At 41.2% G+C, this 26,387-nt stretch overlaps 1 protein-coding gene across 1 annotated transcript in view; it reads left to right on the top strand.

Annotated features, from left to right (window-relative positions):
• The window catches only part of LOC141129859 (protocadherin-9-like), a 2,335,577-nt gene that overhangs the window by 740,203 nt on the left and 1,568,987 nt on the right, over window positions 1-26,387 (top strand). The gene's annotated exons all lie outside the window — the stretch shown is intronic.

Below are 26,387 nucleotides of genomic sequence, written 5' to 3'. Positions count from 1 at the left end.
CTTATTCGTGACACATTTGTCTCAAGAAATGACTTGGTTGTCTTTGGGTGGTGGTTGGGCGGGCCTCCGGACAGTCGTACATGAATACAAAAAGAGAGGGGAGAATGTTAGTGTACAGTTATTGGAGGAATGCCAGACAGGAGTAGTGGGTTGGCCATTAAGGCTAAATACTTATAAGGGGTGTAATGTGGACGAGTAGAGTGGGATCCCCACAGGGTACAGAGTCCGAGCAACAGCCAGTATCATCCATGGCCCTTGATGGTAGGGATAGTCAACACTGCCTGCTATTGCCAGGTCCCTGGGTTCACCACACCTGCTCATGGGGCTCATGTTAAAGCAGTAGGCAGACTAGGGGAGGTAGAATTACATTAAGACATAAAAACGGAGTCAGGCAGAAACGGTAAAGCCTTACAATTCACAGCTCATCTCTGATATTCAAACAAAAATTCCAGAAGACTAATACATGTACTTTAAAAGATATAAAAGAAGTTATAACATTATCAGCTAATGGACTGGTACCATCACTTAAAGTAATTAAAGATAAGAATATGAAACAAAGAAAGTAGGAACGAGAAAGAATAGAAAAAAAATAAATAAATAAAATAAGCAAAAAACATACACAGGTTTAATGATACTTCAACCCAGCACTTTATGTCAAAGGGTATTGAATCTGCATTTATAAGAACAAACAAACAATATATAAAAAAATTATTATAAAAATTATTATAAAGTGCCTTGAAAAATAATACGTTGCAGCTGTTGCAGCAGCAACTTAGCAGAAAAAAATAGATAACTCCTTTCCCATATTAGTGATCAACAGGTGAACAGGATCACTGTCACTAGAAATTTACAAGTCAGGTACAAAAAAAAAATTAAAAAAAGGAGAGAACAAAACAATGATTGCCAAAAACTTTTAAAATTTAGTCAAACCCGACTGCATTTTATTGCTCAAAATTATTTTAGAGGCTTTTTCCCAAAACAACAAAAAGAAATATATAGTTCTAGGGTCCCCTTTAAAATGCGTACAATACTCTATATCGGTCTCTTAATAGCTACCCACATCAGGACAGCAACAGGGTGGAGTTTACTAAAGCTGTGGCCCTAAGACTGTACCTGAATAAACTTTTCCCACTAAGAAAGCTTAGTTTGAGAGATTTGGATTAACCTCTTTTGATCTTGAGATCAGCCAAATCGTCCACTTCACTCCTCCTAGGACATCCTGATTTCCAGCTCCCTTGTTACCTCCTCCCGTGCTCAACATCAGGACCGCTCCAGAACCCCCGGAACTCCCCACCCCAATATGTCCAGCCAGGCCCTACCCTTTTCACACCTAGGTGATCCTTAAAAAACTTTTATTCCCGGAAGCCTACCCCGCCTCCACTTAAAATGTTACCTCAGCCAGCTCCATATTCCCAGCCGCTATTATTTTTGTACCACCCTCCTCTTCTTAGATCATAAATCCCTTGAGCAGGGCCCTTCTATTCATGCCCTGCACAGACTGTTGGCACTATCTAAATTCTGTAGCCCAAACTACCCAACTACCCAACTTTTAACTCCTCCCCAAATCCCAACGGAAGTTTCAGTAGGTGTAAGGGGATGTCAGGTTTGCTTTAAAACCTTTCTTCTGGTGATCGGGGTACAACCCGGTGTTCCTGCTATATCCATGCCAAGGGCCAGAGGACGTGTACCATAGACTCCCCAAAGTAGTGTACCCTGCTGAGTACTATTTAACCTGATGCTGAAAACAGTGCATCATTAGACATGTGATACCAGCCCCAGTACCCTGGTCTTCAGTCTCAAGTATTTTTAACTTTGTTTAGGACCAGTTGGGACACTACCCTGGCATCCATTAGACATGACCCCCTCCTGTGCCAGCATTGTTGCCTTTTCCCATAGCACAACACCTACCTTTCTCTAGCACTCATCAGTACCAGTCATCTGAGGCTGTCCATACTCAAACCATCAGAACAAGATGGACTCCAGGGTGTAACCCAGTAGAGTCTGATAGGATAGTACCCAGATTGACAGTGATATCTGCACAATGTTCCATCCCTGCCATGAGAACAGTGCAAGTTAGATTTTTTGATGATCCTGGAACTGAGTCATCCACCAATCTATTACGACTCATAGACAACCTGGATACTACCCCCACCTGCCTGTCCTTGCAAAGTGATGCTGGACAGAGCAAGTTGGCTTTCCTAACCCCTTCCCTGATATGTAGCACAAGACCCTCCACAATGTGATCCTGAGTATCTCCAGCTCCATAGTGTTTTAAGGTACCCAGTGCCCCACCTCCAGCTCCAAAGACAGTCTCCATTAAGCCTCTTTTTTCTAAGGATGGGAAATAGTCAGAATACCCGGATTGAAAACCACCTGCCACCAGGTACACTTGTTTCTTTATAGAGGCTGCACACCTTCTCCCTCCTTTATCAATTCGGTAATCAGACCATTTTATCCTTTGCCCCTAAAAAATAAACTGTCTACACTATTCATACAGGACTCACACGAATGACAGGAGCATAGTGCAACACTGGGGCACTGGTCTTCCTGGCATGCAGGACACAGACCACTAGTTAAGGTACGCAAGGAGTCTAGGCCAGGAAGGACTCCTATGGGTATTAACTAAAAAGAATACAGCATGCCCACACAACTCCATCCCTGTGCCTGGATTTCAGAGACCATGCCCAGGGTATACAATGCACCTCTACCTATGGTTAGGTTCAAGGAACCCTCTAGTTCCATGACTAACGTTACATCGGTATTCTTTAGGACAAAGAAACAAACTCGTCTATGTCCCAAATACTACCCAGGTGCTTCCTTCCCAGCAATGACCTCTTTATCCAGAACAGAGAGTGCAATATCTTCCCAACATTTTTCACTCACCACCATGTATTGACCTGACCTACAAAGGACATCATGGTCATGCTTCCGACAGAGGGAAGTATCAACCTGCCTCCAGCTTCCATCTTCTCTGATCACATGTGGGTAATTTAGCCTCAAATGCAACAAGATAGAATCCTCAGTCAGTAAGCCCATTGATGCCACCAAATATACAGACCGAGTCTGCAATTCTGTATATGGGATCATACAGCATAACAACTTTCACAATCCAAACAGTACAGCCCATCCAGGCATTCGACCACCACTTTGGATTAGTGTAAGCGACGTGTTTTGGCAAAGTCTTACTGAGCGGTGATGCTAACTCATGAGGCCACTGCCCCTCATACAGAGACTGTACAATCAGCTTAATGTTGGTTGATAATTCCGCCTGCCACTGCATGCACGCCAGAGCCCATGACATATTTTTGCCCTGTATCACCACACTATCTACCAACCTCTTAAAATGGCGGATAAAATCTTGAGCTACTTTTACCTGGGTAATTATGTGACGTTGTTGAATATTATCAAGAATGTCATTAATCTCTCTCTGAGCAACAAAGCCCCGCTTACTGTCTGAAGCTATAGCTTCGAGTTTGTTCCTCAGGAGATCGATGTCCACTCCATTAACAACACCCATCCCAGCTCCTATTCCCCCAATATAGTGCTGAATACATCCCTCCTCTTTCGGGTTACTCCTCAGAAATAAGCGTCCTGCATGAACCTCATCCTGTGTCCGCACATCTCTGGGAGCAACCACTGGTACAATGACCGCACTTGATTCAGTGTATACTCAGCACATATAGGGTAATAGGTTTTTATCAACCACTGTTAGATGTTGCAGCGCCATGTGGTAAAGAACAGCCACGAGCTGGTAACACCCCACACTATCTTCCTGCACAACTCTTCTCCAGACTCACCCAAAACTATACAATATGAGGCCAGACCTATACACTCTCAACTTGTATGCCATCAGGCAGGCCATCATACTACACATCTTAAGGTAAATCTAAAGGAAACCGAACAACAAAAATTGCATACTGTGTATCCAGCGCGAGGAACTGCTGCTACCAGAGACAACTGGCCAACAAGCAAAGAAAAATCCCTTGCAACACTGATACTGACTCGGTTAAATTGATGATAGGCAACTCCTATCCTTGATTAGTGGTTCCAAATTAATAATAACTACTGCAGTAGGGAACAGACACAAAAGATACGCTCAGCATCTTTCCAAATTACTGTTCTGCTTTATTATGACGCAATTGAAGGTTTTTATGCACATGATTACGTAGGTATCACATTAATATTACAATTGTACGTTTATGGTAACAAGGGGCGTTACATAGGCAGGCTTATTCTAATCAGGACTCAAAAGAATGTAAACATTTACTGAAAATATTATTAGTGCCGTGTGCACAGTGAGGGCAGTGTGCGATACATACAAAATACAATACAATTATATACAGAACTTACAAATTTCCATTACAGTCTCCCCTCTTTTGATCAATATTTTGATCACTAACCATACCTGCTATCACCTTTAACCTGGAACCTCCACACGCTTAGGTGGAGGTAGTCCTGGCCAAAGAGGCAAAGAAACTCCATTGTGGAGAAAATAATAGCTGAGCAACTTTTTTCATTACCAAATGACTTTTCATTGTGAAAAACAAATGATTGATAAGACATATTTACAGAGTACTGGCTGTACACTCCTGTGGCCAGAATGGCCTTCTAGCTGAATTGTGGGCATGCTGACTTATCAGCACATGTAAACACAGACAATTCTGCATAAAATGGAAGACGTACAAAAGACAAAATATGACTTCAACATGGCTAACTACTTTTCAAATATATATATATATATATATATATATATATATATATATATATATCCCTTACAATTAAAGTAATTGAATCAAAAAGTACCCTAGACTGTGATCACAAGAGGGAAACAAATCAAACACAGAGATTTCTTTAATTTAGTCATTTTTGCAGTGTCTTGTGTGGATCCAGGTGACTTTTCCTTCAAGTTTTGCAAAAACTGTACATGAAATAGATGCTGTATTGAGTCTCCAAACTTTTCCTTATATATAAATGTCTCTTAACAATCCACAAGTCACCTGGCTTTAGTTTTAGATCCTTCCAAACTTTTAGGATCTGGAATTGGGGAGAAAACACATAAATGAGTTACTCAAAAAACCTTAAAAGATCAGCAACATTCTCTGTGAGATCCGAATGGAGGACTTCAGCTGCTGAGACAAAATATAAGCAAGTGAGTAACACACTCCCAAACCAAATTCCATAGGGAGAGAGTCCAACATCCCCCTTAGGGGCCTGATAAAATATAAGAAAACGTTCAGGCAAAAGTTTTCTAGTTTCTTACTCTACTTTGTCCGCTACATTGTAGACAGTAGGGGGTGTAAAAATAAAACCTCAAAACTTCTAGTAAGGACTCTCCTATAAAAAATGATTTCCTCTGTTACTCTCTGTACTTTGTGGCACTCTGTACTTACAAACTACTTCTGATAACACTTTAACTGTGGCCTTTGCAGTAGCATTTGCCACTGGACATCCAAAAAACATGTCCATACAGACAAAATGCATACTCGTAAGATCCTAACTTGGGCATCTGGATATATCTTTTTGTAATTTCTGGAAGGGATGTTCAGCTTTTGGTAACACCTTTGGTAACAGGTAAAACAAGAAGTGGTATGTTATAAAAACAACTGTGGTGAACCCTGGCTCTATCCCACGCTCATTTACTAAGGCAGTCATAACTTCTTGTGACTGATGACACGGTCCATGTGTCAAGCTGGAGGGAAAAGAGTGGCTGGCAGACATAAATGATCACCTTTTCCAAAGTCCTGTTTCATAAGAAGTTGCCCCCTGTAGACCACTTGTTCTTCTCGTTCTGGGGTTCTTAAAGTTGAATTATTAATCCCAGCTATACTGGACCAGAACTAGGGTGGAATCTGTGAGTTGCACAGACCCATCAAGTGTCCGGGGCTGTAAATGCAGCATCCTTAGTCACCTGGTCTGCTTCCATGTGTGAAAGTTAATATGGCTACCTCAGCAAGAACCTGGAAGGCTGAAAACAGCCGATCAAATTACATGCTTGGCATGCTTGGTTGGTTTACCTGCCGATGAAAAAACAAACTTCTGGCCCTTTAAATGGAACCAAAAGCTCTCTATATCTCGACTATCTATATAAATATGCACTCTTTTTATAGCTCACAGGCTTTTCTAAAACATGGAGCTCTGCTTCTTGAGCTGGGGAAAAAGCATCCAATGACTTTGAATACAGAGTATCCTTCTGGGTGATAAACTGCATACTCAAATCTACAAAAAAATAAATATCTGGGTCTTTAGGGAGTGTGTCCTGCACTGGGCTCACAGCAGCTGATTTCCACATCAATTTAACACACGTGTCTTCCTTTGTCTCCAGCCTCCTCCAATAGAGGCAATAAGGTGGCTGGATTCAAATGTACACATTTTTCATTGTTAGATTTGTACATAAACAAACTCATATTTTAAACCTTTCATTAGACAAACATTTAGTTAGCTGTATATTTGCTGCACAGAATGTCGGACCATTAAAAATTAAATGTTTGACCAAAACAATATCTAACTTTGTCTAATAGCACATTTGCATAAAAGCTACAGCTCTGATATATCGGGATGAACCCTTCATTACTGGGTCCAGTTTGCATAAATATATTACAATGGCTTCTTTTCTATCATGCTATTTGTGTAAGAACTCCAGTTTCATGTTTCAAAAGACAACTTGTTCCTGGCAATATTATAATAAATGATAACAATACCTTGCGGTCATGCAGAGATGCCCATAAATCCAAAATATTCTTCTGCTTATACCACTGCACTTACAAGAAAAAGGGGCACATCATTTCACAATCCACACATTCTGCTTTGGATTTCAAAAATAAAAATAAATAAAACAAAAGGATCAACAATCTGTATGATGGACCAGAAAGCATCAAAAACTATAAAACAACTGGCTGCAGATGGACTTGATGTGATGGGTCTGTTATATTTAAATTTTATTTATTATTACTCTTACATCATGGACCGCACATCAAGTTATTATCAAGAACGTTAAAATTTCATTTTTGTAGAAGAACTTCTTATGTATCCCATCCATCTTGGCCTTGTTAAATATTATGGCAGCTTTATTCAAAATAACAACCTCATCTTAATCTTTTTTTCTCTCAATAAGGGCTTATTGTATAAATGTAAAATTACAAAATTGTTATCTTAATCTAAACTAATCTCATTCATTACAAATTTCCCCATTAACCTGAATTTCATTTCCAACCAAAGGTTGTCTAAACCAGTTTCAATATATCTATATTATTAATAAAATTGTTAAACTCATATTAGAAATTAATACTCATTATTACTTAATTTTACTTAATTTCCCTTTTTTAAATGCACTGTTTCCACTATCAAAGGATATTCAATTTGTGTAATACACGGTTAAATGTAACCTTCATTTTACCATGTTTGGAAAACAGATTAAAAAAATAATTGTGATCACATTGTTTACCATTAGATTCGTTGACCCGGCACATTTTGTTATAAATGTTTTGTCTAAAAAACTGGAATTGGCATGGTGTCCTTCCAGCTTATCACTGACCTCTCATCCCAGCCACATTTGTTCATGAGAGCACAAAGGAGGGGGTCACATCTGTGTACATGACACACACAAGCAATAGAACTAAAGCTCCCAGCATTCGCACACACATACACCAATATCTCTCTAAAATCACTTACATTTTCCCATTTGTACACAACACATGCATATTATTCTCTCACTTTCTTTTAACTCTTTAATATTTCCCTGCATAAATTCTGCATTCCTTATTTTGTTCAGATATCTTTTATATCTAGCTTCTATGATCAGATGAGCAGCCAGATTGCTCATCCCATCTTCCCTCTCTGATAACATATAAAGTATTCTGTTTTACCTCTCATTTCTCTGTTTCTGACTTTTACTAGTTGTAGTGCCTGACCCCAAATTCATCCCACAACTTAACATGAAAATGTCCCTTTCTGTCTGGTGTTAATGTCACCCTTGATCCATCCTGCTCACATAGCTGTTTCTCTAGCTGTTTACTCTGCATGATTCTTAGTCCCTGTGGACTTTGGTAACCAAGTTACCCATTGTGGATCCATGTCCACTCTAACCATTAATCTAGGGGCTCAGTATAGGCGGAACCGCACCTTTGGTTCATATATAGCGCTCCTCTTGCGCTGGGCATTTTTGAGGGTCTCTTACCCTTCATTCCCTTACTTAATTCAATGCCCATAATGACTGGCCAGTCTTCTCTCTTCTCTACGTGTGCCTATACCCTCTTGCCTCTAAACTACTTTATCTAGCAGATTTACTACATATACCTGTGAACAGCACTATTCTTCCCTTTCTTATCTATAACACTCCAATGGACAATAGACAGGGACAACATAACATATAACCACCAATCAATACAGTTCGATTAAGGGGAGTAAAATAGGTACCCTTTGTCCCGAAAATGCCTTACTGATCAAGGAAGTCTGATAACTCAAATGTAAGCAAAAGGCTTACCTCAGCCGGCTGATTATCAGAAATTCCCGTTTCAGATACTCAGGGTCACCTGGAATCCCCTCCTAAGGCAAAGCTCGCCATGCTGACTCGGTTAAATTGATGATAGGCAACTCCTATCCTCATATTGATTAGTGGTTCCAAATTAATAATAACTACTGCAGTAGGGAACAGACACAAAAGATATGCTCAGCATCTTTCCAAATTACTATTCTGCTTTATTATGATGCAATTGAAGGTTTTTATGCACATGATTACGTAGGTATCACATTAATATTACAATTGTACGTTTATGGTAACAAGGGGCGTTACATAGGCAGGCTTATTCTAATCAGGACTCAAAAGAATGTAAACATTTACTGAAAATATTATTAGTGCTGTGTGCACAGTGAGGGCAGTGTGCGATACATACAAAATACAATACAATTATATACAGAACTTACAAATTTCCATTACAATACGCTGGGATCACTGCACAGTAGTGGGTACACGAGCCGACTGGTGTGCCTTGAAACCCCCAGATATTAGTGACAGATACGCCACAGACACATTAGACAATTGGTAACAAATAGCCACGTAAAAACAGTGACACTGGACAGGAAGCAGGCTGGACCTACACTTGGGGACACACAGATTGCTAGGAAAATTAACATACCTTCGCCTAAGGCAAAGAGCAGAGCTGGAACAGCCAGGCATGGCTGGACGTGTACCTAATAACAATAACAGCAGGGGGGGTCGAAGCAGTCTTGTGAGAACATGTAATAGCCAACCCTTAACAGTTAAATCCATGGAACTAGAAGTATCAACATGGCTAATCAGTGGAGCAAAGAAACTCGTTCATACCAGAGCTTCATACCTGTTGGATCAGAACATACCACACATACCCAAGTTAGTCCAACCATAGCCAAACAGACTGAAACGAAAGCAACCAACTATATAATGGTGATGAAAACCTAAAAACCCTGACAAACCAGGAAAAAGAAAAACATTGTCTATGGAGGTTTTGAGGCTGTTTTTCCCTTTTGTTCTGAAAGCCAAGAAACCCAATTACCGAATCTGAGGGATAAAACACCAATAAAATTTAGTAATAAACATTCAATTTTTCGCCTAGAAACAACAAACCAATGGTTATATACCTGTAGTTATTATTATTATTATTATTATACAGGATTTATATAGCGCCAAAAGTTTGCGCAGCGCTTTACAACATGAGGGCAGACAGTACACTTACAATACAAATCAATACAGGAGGGATCAGAGGGCCCTGCTCATTAGAGCTTACAATCTAGAAGGGAGGGTCAAGTGGAGACAAAAGGTAATAACTGTGGGGGATGAGCTGATGGGAAAAAAAAAAAAAAAGTACAGTTGTTAGGTGTGGGTAGGATAGGCTTCTCTGAAGAGAAGGGTTTTCAGGAATCTTCTGAAAGCTAATAAAGTAGGAGATAAGCGGACAGATTGGGGTAAGGAGTTCCATAGGATTGGAGAGGCTTTGGAAAAGGCCTGGAGGCGAGCATGGGAGGAGGTGACAAGGGAGCTAGAGAGCAGGAGGTCTTGAGAGGAACGAAGAGAGCGAGTAGGTTGGTATTTAGAGACTAAGCAAGTGATGTAGCTGGGGGCGAAATTGTGGATGGCTTTGTACATAGTTGTTAGAATTTTGAATTTAATTCTTTGGCCGAGCGGAAGCCAGTGGAGGGATTGACATAGAAGAGTGGCAGACACAGAGCGACTGGTAAGGTGGATGAGTCTGGCAGCGGCATTCATAATGGATTGAAGAGGTGATAGACTATGTAGAGGTAAGCCAATGAGAAGGGAGTTGCAGTAGTCAAGGCGAGAGATGACCAGCGAGTGAATTAAGAGCTTTGTTGTGTCATTGGTTAGAAAGGGGCGTATTTTGGAGATGTTGCGGAGGTTGAGGCGGCAGGATTTGGACAGTGATTGGATGTGTTGCTTGAAGGAGAGTTCAGATTCTAGGACTACACCTAGAACTTTGGCATGTGGGGATGGGCTTATAGTTGTGCCATCGATTTTGACAGAGAGATCAGGGGAAGAGGCATAGGGGGGAGGGAAAATTAGAAGTTCGGTTTTGGCTAGATTGAGCTTAAGGAAGTGGTGAGACATCCAGACTGATATATCTGAGAGTAAATTACTGATACGTGAGGAGACAGAGGGAGTGAGCTGAGGTGTAGAGAAATAGATTTGGGTGTCATCAGCGTAGAGGTGGTATTAGAAGCCATGGGAGGCTATCAGTTGACCCAGGGAGGCAGTGTAGATTGAAAATAGTAGAGGTCCAAGAACAGAACCCTGAGGGACCCCAACAGAGAAAGGAAGAGGAGAGGAGGAAGTAGAGTTATAAGAAACGCTAAAGGTGCGGTTGGATAAGTAGGAAGAGAACCAGCGAAGTGTACAGTCACGGAGACCAAAGGTGTGTAGTTTTTTGAGGAGGAGGGGGTGGTCAACCGTATCAAAGGCAGCAGACAGGTCCAGGAGTAGGAGTACAGAATAGTGTCGATTGGTTTTGGCCGTTAGTAGATCGTTTGTTAGTTTTAGGAGAGCAGTTTCTGTGGAGTGTTGAGGACGAAATCCAGACTAAAGGGGATGGAGAAGGCCATTATCAGTGAGGTGGATGCTCAGACGGTTGTAGACCAGACGTTCGAGGAGTTTGGATAAGAAGGGGAGAAAGGAGATGGGGCGTAGGTTGTTAAGATTGGATGGGTCCAGTGAGGGTTTTTTTTTTTTTTTTTCTTTTTTTCCACTTCAGAAACCAATAAGCAGAGGGCAAAATCAGCTCGATGTTCATTGACTGTCGCCTTCTCCGGTTTACATCATAGTGGATCATATATTACCTCTATTCCTTTTGTATCGTCCCTCTGAATACTTTAATGTATCACTTTAGCAGCAAGTCCTCCCTTATTCCCAACACCTAGGCTCAATCTGTAGTAACGCTAAAGCCCAATGGCAAGTGGGACTTTATCATTTTCTGGGCCAGGTTGGAGGGGAGAGGGACTCGTATAAGGAAGTAAAAATATAGAAAAGATAAAGGAAATACAGGAAGGGGATATATAATAGAAGACTTATGGGCTCCCCATGCCCGTCCTTTACTGAGTTGCCCAGAATTTCACAAAAAGTTTACTTATTCCCAAATCAACACCCCCCCACCCCCCACCCCCCCTCAAGGTTTAACCTGCAACCATCTAGATTATTTATTAAATCAAAGTAAGAAAAAACAAGAAAAAAAGAAATAAGACACTAAAAAAAGAAGAAAAGAAAATATGCGCGCCAAAATCACTTCGCTATAGCGCTCTTTGTCCTCAAGGATCTCAGTTACCTATATAATTGTGTTAAGCCCCTCTCTTGGTCTAATCCTACGCCTTGCCTATTAGGGACCTCCTGCTTTCTCTAGCCATGGCTTCCACATGCTTTCAAATTCCTGAAGGTTGCCTCTCTTTATGTACTCCACTCTTTCCCTACTCAGAGTATCATTAATAGTAGAAATCCAGTCTTTCACCGAGGGGGGGTCTTTTGATTGCCAACTTAGTGTTATCATCTTCCTAGCCTGAAACAAGGCCCGCGTGATGGCCAGTGTGGTGCTCAGTCTCTCCCCAGAACTCTTCTATACCCCAGGATACAGGTTATGGCCTCTTTTACTACTATAGCACCAAAGATACTTCCCAAGTTTCCGGTCACTTCTTCCCAATATCTAAATAATTTGGGACACCTCCACAGCATGTGGATGAGGTCTCCCGTCCTCTGGCATCTGGGGCAGTTGTCATTAGGCCTTCTCCCAAATTTAAAAAGTCTCTTAGGTGTATAGTAGGCTCTATTCAACAAGAGTAGATCAGAGAGCCACTGTGAAGGGGACACCGAGACCTGTACACTCAATTCCAAGGTTTTCGCCCATTGTTCCTGGGTCATTCCCCCTATATCCTCTTCCCATTTGGCTTTTAGTCCGTAGAGTATCCCCCCGCTGTTGTCTGGTTTACTTAATTGATCATAAATTCTTGAGATTAGACCTCTAGTAGGATATACCTGCATTATGCTCTGAAATAGAGGCATTTCTTCCCAGCGCAGAGTCTGAGCTTTAAATTGTGCTTTAAGAGCGTGTTCTAGCTGGAGATATAGGAAGAAAGAACTCTGCGGTAGCTTGAATTCCCCTACTAATTCAGGGAAACCCAGTGAGGGCTTTTTAAGTATGGGTCTGACAAGTGCATGTTTTAGAGAGTTAGGGAAGATGCCAGAAGAGAGGGAGAGATTGAAGATGTGGGTTAGAGAGTGTAGTATAGGGCCAGAGGGTGAACGTAGCATTTGTGAGGGAACAAGATCCAGAGGGCAGGTGGTAAGGTGGACATTAGCAAGTAGTTTAGCAACTTCATCTGTAGTGGTGGGGTTGAAAGAGGGAAATAATGATTGTGCCTGTGGGCATGAAGTGTAAAGCGTGGAGGGTGTCGGCACAGTAGAGATCTCAGCGCGAATAGTATCAATCTTATATTTGAAGTGATTGGCGATCTCCTGTGCAGTGAGTGAGTTGGCGGGTGGAGGCTTTGCAGGACGAAGTAGAGAGTTGAAGGTGGAGAAGAGTTGACGGGGACAGGATGATAAGTTGCTAATGAGAGTGGTAAAATAGTTCTGCTTGGCAGAGAGGAGGCTGGAGTTGTATTTTTGGAGGGCAGATTTATATTGGTAGAAATCTCTCTGGGACTTAGTCTTACGCCACAGGCGCTCCAGAGCACGACTACGTTTTTTAAGACTTCTAGTATCATCTGTTTGCCAAGGTTGAAGGGGTCTGGGCTTGATTCTGTGTGTAGTGAGGGGGGCAAGTGAGTTCAGTGAGGCTAGAAGTGAAGCGTTGTACACAGAAGTGGCTAGGTTGGTGCAGGATAGGGGAGAGATTTTGTCGTAGAGGTTGTTGATGGCAGAGTAGAGAAGAGAAGGGTTGAGATGACGTAGGTTTCTGCGGGTAACTTTAACGTGGTTGGAGGGAGAGGAGGTGAAGGAGAGGGAGAGAGTGAAACTAATAAGGTGGTGATCAGAGAGAGGGGATGGATAGTTAGAGAGGTTGCATGGAGTGCAAAGGCGAGAGAACACGAGGTCAAGGATATTGCCTTCTGAGTGAGTTGGAGCATGTATCCACTGCTTCAGGTCAAAGGAGGATGTTAGGCTGAGAAGTTTGGCAGTGGAAGGAGTGTTAGTATTAATAGGGATGTTGAAGTCCCCGAGAATGATAGTGGGGATTTCAGAAGAAAGAAAGTAGGGTAGCCAGGCAGAGAAGTCTTCAAGAAAGGTTGATACTGGTCCAGGGGGCCTGTAGATCACAGCTATCCTTAGAGAAATTGGAAAGAAAAGGCGAATACAGTGTGCTTCGAAAGAGGAGAGTGACAGAGAGGGAGGTGGCTGAAGTACCTGAAAGGTGCTATGTGGGGCTAGCAGGATTCCGACACCTCCTCCCTTACGTCCGTGGGATCTGGGGGAGTGAGTCCAGAGAAGACCACCATGGGATAGGGCAGCAGAAGATGCAGTGTCGGATTCGTGGAGCCAGGTTTCAGTAATGGCGAGTAGGTTAAATGAGTTGGCAATAAAGAGGTCATGGAGAGAGGTGAGCTTGTTGCAGACAGAGCGCGAGTTCCAAAGGGCACAAGAGAAAGGGAGTCTGGATTTGGGAAGAATAGAAATGGGAATTAAATTGTGTTGATTGCGGCGGCTGCTGCCAGGGGTGCAGGGTGATGGGTGCATGGGGTACAGTTAAATGATGGAGGCCCAGGGTTTGGGGATATATCTCCAGAGGTTAGGAGAAGCAAGAGGGTGAGGGAGGTAATATGGGAGTGGGATTTATATGAAGTGACATGCCCCAGGGTCTTGAAGATTTTTAGTGTATGTGGATTTAGAATTAGCAGGAGTTGGTGGGTGCAGTAATAAGGACAGGACAGGAGTGAGGGTGATATACAGTATATATGCTGTGGGGGGGAGAAGAGGGGTGAAGGAGAGATAGTTTTAGGATGGAGGACAGAGTTGTCAAAAGCAGTGGTAGAGAAAGCATGTTCCAAGGAAAAAGAGCTAAAGGAGTAAACAAGTTCACCTGATGTCTGTGTGCTGGTTTTCAAAGTGTTTATCTTGTGTCCTTTCGCTTTGTGCCTTCGCTGAAGTGCAGAGTCAAGTGCATTTCACTTGTAGAAATCGCCACTTTGAAAAAGAGCCAAGTTGCAAATGTGTACCCCCTGCAAATGCTTCCCCCAAGAGAAGCTTAAATATATACTGATAGGGGTAGGGTGTGGGTGGATTTCAATCAGCAATCAAGAGGTTATAAAGCTTGGCTGGTTAATAGGGCAAAATTCTTAATTCACAAACAGACTAGCAAGAGAGCACTAAAGTTCAGAGGGCCATAATTTTGGGTAAGACAAGGGAGATAATAAAGCATTGTAATGTGGACAGGTCTACAGACAGTTAAGTAAAAATAACATACCAGCATCATTAGAGACACATAAGAAAAAGTAACAAGACATTAGCATATGAAACACAAATATACATTACATTATATTACATAAACAGTGCACTTTTTTTAAAATACCAAAAAACTGTTGAGCTCAACTTATTATTAATATGTATTACTTAATACATATTAATACCATGTGGATTTTTTTTTTTTTATGGTATACAAATAATTCCCCCCAAAAAAATGTATTCACCATGGTGAAAAAAAAAATTAGCAATTCGTAATAAACCTTTTAGCAGTACCATTTATCAACAGATCATAATACCTCACCACAAAGAACCTCTCCAGTACTGTTTTCCTGGAAAACAAACCCATTTTAGTAAATGTATCTTTCAATTCACTAGTACGGATAATTATCTTGGCTCAGGTCATTTGCATGTCAATACAGTTCGCTGTACATTTTCACAGACCTGGTGAGAAAGAAGGGGGGCCATTTGGGTGGGCTGTTAGCAGCTGAGAACAAACGTCACACAACACAACATATATTGCATGTTCCACACACACACACAATTAGCTAAGTCAAAGATGACCTATAGACATCACACATATCAGCATGTTTTCTACAATTACCTGTACTTCTTCTTAAACCTATAACATCTTTTTGGTAAGGTTGAAATTCTTTCAGAGATCCATCCCATTTTGTTAGCCCCTTCTCAGCCTGTATGGACACATTCTCAGGAGTTTGGAATGGGACCCCTGACCCAGGTGGCCCATACTTCTTACACCTAGGCCAGGTGGCAAAGCGTGCAGTGTACACTTCAATATCACGTCTTGCGGTCCTATATGGATTATGTTTACCGAGTTTTTGACTGGAACTGGATAGACAGAATCTTGTGATGTGGCCCAGTAAACCACATAAGTGACATTTTATCTTATTTAAAGTGGTACAACATCTCTTAACAAAAGGCTTTGTTTTAGACAACTGAGAATGTGGGATGGCCTTTTCTGGATTAGTAGTTTTTACCTGCGGCTTACAAAATATAGGGGCAATTTTTAAAGAGCTCTTACCTTCCTGGGATTTATTCTTGTTGGTACGTACCTTAGGTGTGGAGGACGTCCCTCTGAATTCAGACCTACCCAAATCAGTTACCCTGTTAGCTTCTCTATCTGAAAACTGAGCCAACGGCTCCTGGCAGCTGACAGATAATGGTTTCACTTCTCTTTCTGCATCCTCCAGTCTTTCTCCCAACAGATGAATGTTTTCCTGTAATCTTTGGTTTTCTAGTACTAATTGCTGGTGGATAGCCTCAGAATTTAACATAGAAGTTTATAAAGTACGGATGGTACCTTTGGTTATTTCTAGAGCTTCTTTTAGGGATGTGTTTTGCACTTTCAAATGTTCATACTGTTAAGCTAACGACTCGGCCGCAAAGATTAGCAGCGTATTTCCCGTGCGCTTACTACAGCTTCTTTCAGTGAAATTTAATTTCACATCCTCTCCCGTCAGCGGGACAGAAAGTGTTCCTTCTGCCTGGAGATTTTCCTCCCTTAATGCCAGCATGGCCATTTCGTCTCCATGTCTTGCTACTCTGCCTTCCTCTTCCTCTACCTCCTGTAATCCACATTTTACTGGGGTATCAGACTTGTGTTGTGGCTCTCCCTTTTTGTCCACCACTGAAAGGTGACAGTTCATGTCAGCCCCTGAGCACTCTGCTGACAAGGGCTGGTCAACTGCATAAGGCCCAAGTCCTGGCAACTGTTCCTTGTCTCCCTGAAAATCACTGTCACCACTTATTGGGGGTTGTGATGGTTTCCACCTGTCCCTATGTTCAAGCATTGTTTTTAATCATTTCTCCTTAAATCCCATAGTAATAACATTAATTTCCTCTGTTTTATTCGCTGACTCCAGCATCCATATAATTAAAGTATCTTTATTCATATGTCATCTTTTTGTGGTGAGCATGGTACAAATCTTCCCATATTGTAAGTTTAAATGTACCTTTCTTAGAAAAACTTGTTTTCGTCCACCTAACCCATTCACGCATATATTTTACCACCCAGGGCCCATATTTATCTATCATCTCTTCCCTTGAGGTCATTTCATAGGGTTTACCCCATTCATTCCCCCTCTTTGAAGCGATTCTATAACCCATCCTTATGGACGCTTGGACCCTGGCCTGATTTCCAAAACTTTTATAGGTTTCTCCTCCAGAAGTAGCCATTCTCTGGACCATGATTGGGCTGACAGGTACCATCCCTGTCACCGTTGCTGCTTTTCACTACTTGTCAGAACAATATTTTCCCTGTTCGTGACGATAGGTCAGCCTGTAGATTTTCCCGAACTCTTTAGTTCAATCTCCCCCCTTGGACTTTTCCAAAATATTCTAAAAATGGCTTAAAGTAGGGCTATTACTTTTGTTATCTCAAGCATGATTAGAGCAAACTTGGATAATCACAAAAGTATATGCATGCTTTGGGTATAGAAGGCAATCAACTGAGGCACACTTATTTGCAATATGATTTGTATCTGTTACATTATAGCTACTGCTCCCAGGTTTACTTACAAAGCTTACAATCCCCAGTTAGTAATTGCAAAGAAGAAAGATTCATACCTAAGATCATTCAGTGTGATTTAGTCTCCGTTTCCACTGATGCAATTTTGTCATGCAACTTTGAACACAAAGTCGCATTACAAGTCGCAGCCCATTGATTTCAATAGCACCCGTTCCAATCTATGTGACTCAAAGCTGCAGCGATTCTGAGAGGGTACCTGCACCACTCTGATGCGACTCTGGATCAAATTCACATTCAAAGCCACACCACAGTCGCATTAAAGTCGCACCTCAGTCACACTTAATCGTGAGACCTTAGAGTTCCATCAGTGGAAACGTAGCTCTATGCCCACTGTGCGTTTCAATCACAATGATTGGCCTAATCTCATTCAAAGGGTCAACTGAAATTGCTTTTTTGGCAGAGAGCACATATCCTTTTCCACTGCCTCCAAGATTCCAAATGGAGCCCTCATCATTCGCACTTACAATTTCATTTTATATATACACAATATTCAGAATCAGTCTCATCAAAATATTCACATAGACAAAAGGTAAAAAAAAGAAAGTTCTGAGAAGTTTTTTTAGACTGGATATTCAGATGGGAGACAGGTAAACACAAAACCAGCTCTGTCTTCCATACAAGAAATCGCATTCACCTTAACATTAAACTTCCTCACACAAGGAGACACCATCTGATAAGGAGATCTTTATACCTACCTCACTTATATGGAGTAATTAAACCTTTTCCTATATAAGAATTAAAAACGAACGATAACAGTGATAGATAAACAATTACATTTATTTATACAGAAAAGAATCGTTAGAGTTTACCAAATATAACATAAATGATACAACCTTAAAAACAACGACGTTACCAATGATACAAAATATTGCTATAATGGTCATACCAATGCTATCAAGAGATTAATAATGTATTAAGGCAAAATCCTAGGATAGAAAGAGTTACAGAAGAGTAAAGAGACATAAGAGATAATAGAGATACATTGAATAGAGAAGTCTTACGTAACCATCCTTCATCTAGACCGTCAGCCGAAGAGAATGGGCAGTGATCTGTGTTGCAATATATACACACTTGTAACCCCACCCCCCCATATGCTAAAACTGCTACACTGAGTCAATGGGGGTGGGGGCTCTCTTACCAGCTACCTTATTATGACCAGGTTATTCCTGTTCTCTTCCCACCTCCTTTGAAGTGACATTATTGTACTACCAAATGGTCAGATAGCTACTCCAGATAACATTCCACAGCAGGGTAAGATGTCTCTGTTGATTCTAAACATGTTCTGAAACTATAGTCATTGAAAGATCACTGTAAGTCACATTAATAATAAAGTCCATCACCTTCAGGGCCCAAATCTCCACCACACAATTCACCTATGATGTTATGCCTAACACACGCCTTCTTATTAATGCTACACTATGGAGTTGTGCTGTTGTTTCTTTTGTTTTTTTTCCCTGTGTTTGAAATGTGAGTGCAATCTCTGATTTCCAAGCTGCATCAGCTTTGTTTTAGCAGTCAAAGGGGAAGATTTACTAATACTGGAGCATTTAGAATCTGGTGCAGCTGTACATGGCAGCCAATCAGCTTCTAACTTCAGCTTGCTCAATTAAGCTTTGAAAATAAAACCTGTAAGCTTATCGGTTGCTATGTAGAGCTGCTCCAGATGTTGCACGCTCCAGTTTTAGTAAATCCGCCCCACAGTGTGGACAGTACTCTGGGCTATCCTACACAAGCTTTTTATTTCAAATGTTTTTTATTGTACATAGTACAATACAAAATTTAATGTAATTATCAAACAAGAATCAGTTTGCTTTGAACAGTATGTTTTGCAATAACAAAACAAAAATTGGCATAATAATGCAGAGATCAGATGAAAATTAAAGTGTAGAAAGAAGAAGAGAGGAAAGGGGGAAGAAAGAGGAGAGCACAGAGGTGAAGTTAATAAAGTGATGTTTGGTTTAAAAAAGAAGAAGGGCTAGTTCTGAGAGCGGTTATTGATATATCATAACCATTAAAATGTCATAATGTAAGAAGCTTGGAATGGGCTGCATTCTTGTGGGACATTAGACATTCATATGAGTAATGCATTTGTACTAGGCCTACCACATCTATAAGTGTTGGAATGATGTTTGACTTCCAGTGCCTTGTGATGAGTAATCTAATTGCTAGGAGTACATGTGTTGTCACTAGTCTTGGATGAAGAGGGATAATTTTCTATGCTGATGTTTAGAATGTCTAGTTGTGGAGTCAGTGTAAGGTAAAGCTGTGTAATGTAATTTAGCATATTTGATACATCCATCCAAAGGTTAGTCAGGTATGGGCAAGACCAGAGGATTTGGTATAACATGCCCAAAATGGCCACAATTTCTCCAACATGTGGGCATGCACTGGCAGTGGAATTTGGCTATTTTTTGTGGTGTCAGGTACCACCGCATGGATATATTTTTACTTAGTTCCCACAGTGATGTACAGCATGTGGTTTTGTAAATTGATAGCAGGGTCCTTTGCCATTGAACAGTAAATTGCTGCTGTATGTTTTTCTCCCATTCCTTGTGTGACTTAGATTTAATAAACACTTGTTTTTCTTGCAGAATCATATACAGTAGATTAGGGAGGTACCTTTGTAGCTCATGTTACTCTTGAAGTAGTAATTTTATAAGTCTATAGGTAAAGCACCTTCTAGGTGAGGGTGGAAGGAAATGCAATGTTGAATTCTGTAATAGTTAAGGAAGTCTTTGCTTGGGGCCTCGTACAATGTTTGGATTTGTGCAAATGTTTTGTGGGATAGTTTTGCATGAAATTCAGAAGTATAGGCTATCCTTGCTGTCAGACAGTCAGGAAAGGTTAAGTTATACCCCTTTCACACTGAGGCGCTTTACAGGTGCTACAGCACCAAAAATAGTGCCTGCATAGTGCCTGTAAAGAGCCTCTCCTCTCACTCCAGTGTGAAAGCCCGAGGGCTTTCACACTGGAGCGGTGCGCGGGCAGGACGCTAAAAAAGGTCCTGCAAGCAGCATCTTTGGAGCGGTGAAGGAGTGGTGTATACACCACTCCTTCACCGCTCCTGCCCATTGAACTGAATGAGCACCGCTGCTGAACCGTCGGCAAAGCGCCTCTGCGGTGGTGCTTTGCAGGTCATTTTAACCTTTTTTCGGCCACTAGTGGGGATGAAAACTGCCCCGCTAGCAGCAGCAAACCCCTGCAAAAACGTTGCTAAATCGCCGCTAAAAATATTGGTGCTTTACTGCTGAAGGCGCCGATGCTGCAGTGTGAAAGGGGCCTTAGTGTAGTGTTTTCCAGACTTTGACAGAAGCTTGACTGGTTGGAGAATAGTGTTTGATGTAGGGTGAATTGATAACCGTGCTTAGTAACTAGTGCTTGAGATTTTTACCTGGTATTGTATGAGATTCACTATTTCCCCATAGTGTTGTGGAGGGTGATGACATCCAGTCTTTCAGTTGTGTCAGTATGGTGGTGAGGTATAAATATTTTAAATCAATCAAAAAGTGTCGCCTGCAAGTAAGACCAGTGCACTGTATCAAATGCCTTCTCCAAACATAGAAGCAGAGAAGGCTTTTGTGTACTGTAGTTTCAGCAATGTGAATGATATTGATAAGTCTGTGCGTAGCATCAAATGTTTGTCGGCCTTTCATAAACCCAGATTGGTCTGGATGATTTAGTCTGGGCAAATTATTTATTAATCTGGTTGCTAACCATTTAGCCAAAATGTTTGTGTCAATATTGAGTAGGGATATGTGTCTAAAGTTTTGAGGGGAGGTTGGTTCCTGCCTTGGCTTTGGTAGGGTTATAATAAGAGCTTTTAATATTTCTGGAGGGAAAGAAGAGGAAGAGGTAGTGTCAGGGACATGGCTTTCCCTGCTTTGTTGCCTGTGTTGTAGTGCTTAGCCTTGAATATTTTCTGGGATTTTGCAAGTGACTCTAATGCCGCGTACAGACGATCAGAATTTCCGACAACCAACCCGTGGATTTATTTCTGACGGATGTTGGCTGAAACTTGTCTTGCATACACATGGTCACACAAATGTTTTCGGAAATTCAAATCGGCAAGAACGCGCTGACGTACAACATGTACAACGGGATTAGAAAAAGGAAGTTCAATAGCTAGTGCGGCTCTTCTGCTTGATTCCTAGCATGCGTGGAATTTTGCGAGTCGGAATTGTGAACACTCGATCAGAATTTCCAACAACAGATTTTTTTATCGGAAAATTTGAGATCCAGCTCTCAAATTTTTGTTGATGGAAATTCCAACAGAAAATGTCTGATGGAGCCTACACACGGTCGGAATTTCTGACAACAAGCTCACATTGAACATTTGTTGTTGAAAATTCTGATCATGTGTACGCGGCATAAGAGGAACGCTCTCAATTCCTGTCTAAGGAGTAGGAGTTTCAAATTAAGAGAGTGGTCGGGATTGTTTTTTTTTTTCTCTAATCATTAATGGATGCTGTGATCTCCTCCACTTTTATATAGCACTCAGCTGGATAAGAATTCCCCTGATGAACACTTTATGGGTGTTCCATAATCAGAAGTGCCAGTCTTGTATATAGGTACTACATAAGGGCAATTGAAGGATTCATGTATTGGCCCTCCAAACCCTCATCCTAGATACAGATGGTAGTGTGTCAATAGTGATAGTAATGGGTGCATGGTCAGACTATGTAATTGTGGATATGGATGAGTTGGTAATGCTGGGTAAAAGCCATTTGTCAACCAAAAAGTAGTCAATTTGGGTGTAAGAATTATGGCGATGAGAAAAGAAAGTGTAGGCACATTCAGTGGTGTGGTGACATCTCCACACATCGTACAAATCATTATACCTTATAAAGGTCCCCACTGGGGAAGGCAGTCTGTTGGTGCGTGATGATGTATGCATTAGGTTGTTAGGCACCGTGTTGAAGTCACCACACATAATGAGGTGACCTTGGGGAAAGGGTTGGATCCGTTTTATCAGCTTAGTTAGGAATCTAATTTGTCTGGTATTGGGAGCATATATATGTTACCTATAGTACATCTGGTGTTATCCAGGGTGCAGTCAATGGCGAGGTATCTACCCTCAATATCAACAAGGCTGTCATGGAGTTAGAAGGTGACTGTATTTTTGATCGCTATTAGCACTCTGCTTTTCTTTGTGGGGTCCGAGGACTTAAAGATGTGGGGGAAGTTTTTGTTGGTGAAGAGGTCCCTCGTGATGTTTGAAGTGTGTCTCTTGTATGCATAGAACTTTGCATTGAGATTTGTGTGCTGTATGCCATAGGGATTTTCTCTTTGTCAAGTGGTTCAACCCATTGGCATTGAGCGACAGGAATATCGGCATTGTAGTTGATGTAGGTGAGGCAGCTATAAAGAGTGGATTAGTTACTCATTGTTAGATGTGAATAGGTGCCTGGATGAGTTGGAGCAGACATCAGATGTAATTATAGAGGCCTAGATTGCAGTGAAGATGACAGGAATAAGTCCGCCTGGATGACCTTTGTGCACTCTCAGAACTGTTGAGCATATATTTAAGAAATTGAGAAAGTGTTTAGTCACAAACAAGTTATATATTAGCACATTGTAACTCACAAAAAACAATAAAGTCCTTTAAGCACTAAAAACTGTCAGTCATTGAAAAACATTATCACAAAATTGCAGCGCTCAATGGGCTTTTCTTATTCTATTTTTTATCTAATTTTTCATTTGACAGTTGTGTTTTTCAATTTTAAATTTTAGTGTGCATCCAATAAATGAACTTGATTGAGCACATCATTCAACAATGTAACTCCCCTGTGTGTGCGGGGGGTGAAAATAGTAGGACAAGGTTGTAATAAACAAAAAAAATACATATATTATAGATATAATATTTATAGATATATATAAAATGGAAGAAAAAAACGAAAAATAAATCAGCAGGCTGCTGATACGTGTTGGGGTGGAAGTTTGTGAGACTATTTCCAATGAGCAGGGTGCCTAGCCGGAATGTAGATCTGAATAATTCACTGAAGTGGTAACGCTTATTTTGGTGCAGATGAATGTAGATTGGTATATTGACTCCCAGAGGAGGATTGGTTGTTTTCCTTGCGTTTGAATTGTGCTGGTGCAGGTGGATCAGGGATGATTCCCCTGGTGTGGAGAAGGTGGAGTCTTTCCTCAACTATGTATATGTTGTGCTTCACTTTATTCAATTTGGAAAGCCCCATTGGAAGGGAATCCTGTGGTTGTTGAGAGGTTTAGTAATGGTGTCTAGTTGACGCCTGAGCTGGTGAGTGTATTGAGAGAGATCTGCATACAGTTGAAGAACTACGCTGCTGAAAGCTGTCCTATGTGTCTCACCTTTGTCAGTGCTTGATCTTTAGCATGAAAGAAGTGTATTTGCATCAGCACATCACGGGGAACCTCCTCAGGGTGGTGTAGGGGTGTAGGTTAGGGATTTATACGATCAATAATGGTCTCCATTGGTGAGAGATCTGGCAAAAGGGTGGAGATCTTTTTCCTAGCATATCCATTAAGCACTGGTGGAAGAATATTTTTGGGAATGCCCCCTATTTTCACATTGTTGCAGTGCGACCTATCTTCTAGGTCTGCCATCTTAGCTTTCACCCACTGATGATCTTCACGTGTATGTTCATGTGTATCCACTAGATTGTTAATTGTTTATGTCATCTCTCCTATTTGGTTTTCCCTGTGATGTACCTTTTTCCCCATGTAATGCATTTCTGAGGAGAAATTAGTTAACATGGAGGATATGGAACTGTTTATAGAGCTTTAGAGGGAGATGAGAATTTATTTCATAGTGGCATCTAGCACTGGTTGATTAGCAGTAGGTACAGATGTGCTGTCTGTGTGTGAGGAAAATCCAGGGCTCATCTCATTCCCAGTGCAGGGCTCACCCCATTCCTTTATGACTCAGAATCCAAGGGTATCCGCAACTTGCGAGGGCTGTTGCTGGCAGAGGAGGCCAGAGATGGAGAGGTGTTAGATGCATCTTTTGGAGTGGAAATTTCTATTGCCTCAGCATCAGGGAGGTCTTTGTACAAGTCGTCTGTGTGTTATGCAAGGCCACGGGTGTCATCTTGGCCTCGCCCCCTCGGTGACTGAGAGCAGAACACCGTCAGCTTTTTGGCTGGGGGTAATCTTTTCATTTGCGAGACATGCCAGAAAGTTTGCCCTGGCTGCTGGTGTCCTCACATGGTGAGAAAGCCGATCAGTTATGTGGCATTCTGGGGTAGATTCTCCAGTCGGCACTGCAGCTGGGAGATCAGACGTCCATGCTGCTCAGTGGTTAGCCACGCCCCTCTCCTATGCAAGCTTTTAATTATTGTTGTCATATCATTCATTATTTTTTATCTTACTTTTAAAAATTTCCGCACTTATCCTTTATGAACTATGCATTTGGTTGACTTTTCACACTCACTATTTACATTGTGTGAGGTTTATCAGACCATTCTTGAGGGCTGTGTTTTGTCTGGGCTTTTTAAGTTCATTAAAGTGGATGTAAACCCTCACATATACCCAGTGAAGTGAACAGTCTCAGATGATACACATAGATGAAACAAATCTCCCAACATAAGTTTTACAGTACATGCATATCTGCTGTCTTCATCTTGCTATATTCTTTAGGAAGTGCACATTGTGTCAGAAATGTTCTCTATCTGTTCAGCACTTGGCATACATGGTGTGCAGTTTTCTTTTGAGCATTTCTGCAGTGCTTTTTGTTGTGCTTTTAGCATTTTAACCGCAATTTTACATTTGTTTTGTCGCGTTTTTGCTGTGATTCGTGTTTTTTTATGGGTTTTTTGGGGGTTTTTTGGGGAGAAAATTTGTTGTTGGGAAGATTTAAAAAAAGCAAATCGCTGCAAAATCATGGTAAAAACATGCTAAAAATGCAGTAAAAACGCGGTAAAAAATGCACTACACTCTTTCCTGTAGCTTCTCTATTGAAGGCCATTGAACCAAAAAGCAAACAAAAAGCACTGTTTTGCATTTAAAAAAAAATCCCTGACCCTTTCCAAAAATGCAGAAGCATAAAAATGCATTGATGTGAATGTGTTCAATAGGAATCCATGTTAAAAATATTGTTGTTTTACACTTCTGCAAAAAAGCATGAAAAAATGCATTGATGTAAATGGAGTCCAAAACTGGAGCATGCAAAATCTGGTGCAGCTCTGCATAGGAACAAATCAGTTTCTAGGTTTTTTTGCCAAAGTTTAAAGCTTTTGTAAACCTCTAGGAAGGAGTTTTTTTCTGACCTGCAAAGTAAAGCCATATTGTGTTAATATGCATCGCATACTAACACATTATGTAAAACTTACCTTAAAACAAAACATTCTAGCGACGCGCTGTCATCGATGGAGGTCACTTTCATCTTCACTTGTCTTCATTCCGGGTCCAGGGACCCTTGCTGTGTGACTGGCCGGACATTGCAGGGGAGCCGCAGTTTACAGGACAGGATTCTGAAGGAACGGCCCAAGTGGAGCGCATGCGCCGATGACATCAATGGCTGCATATATAGTAAATATCTCCTAAACGGTCCAGGTTTAGCAGATATTTACTGTACCTATAGGTAAGCCTTATTTTAGGCTTACCTATAGGTACAATTCAAATATTCAAGTTTACAACCACTTTAATTGAACAAGCGTAAGTTACAAGCCCAATTACTACCATGCACAGCTGCACCAGATTCCGAGCCCTCAAGTTTTAGTAAATCTCGCCTATGGGCTTTGGATGCAGGGAGAGCTTAAAAAAATAGACAATTTTGTGACTCTGCCTTCACATTTAGTTGTTTCAGAGCTAGCAGAACTAATATGCCCCGTACAATCGGTCGGATTTTCCAACGGAAAATGTGCGATCAGAGCTTGTTGTCAGAAATTCCGACCGTGTGTGGGCACCATCAGACTTTTTCCATCGGATTTTCTG

Source organism: Aquarana catesbeiana, linkage group LG02, assembly GCF_042186555.1.
Source record: "Aquarana catesbeiana isolate 2022-GZ linkage group LG02, ASM4218655v1, whole genome shotgun sequence".
Classification (NCBI taxonomy): domain Eukaryota; kingdom Metazoa; phylum Chordata; class Amphibia; order Anura; family Ranidae; genus Aquarana; species Aquarana catesbeiana.
Note: the sequence above shows the minus strand (reverse complement) of the source record. Positions and strands in the feature narration are given on the sequence as shown.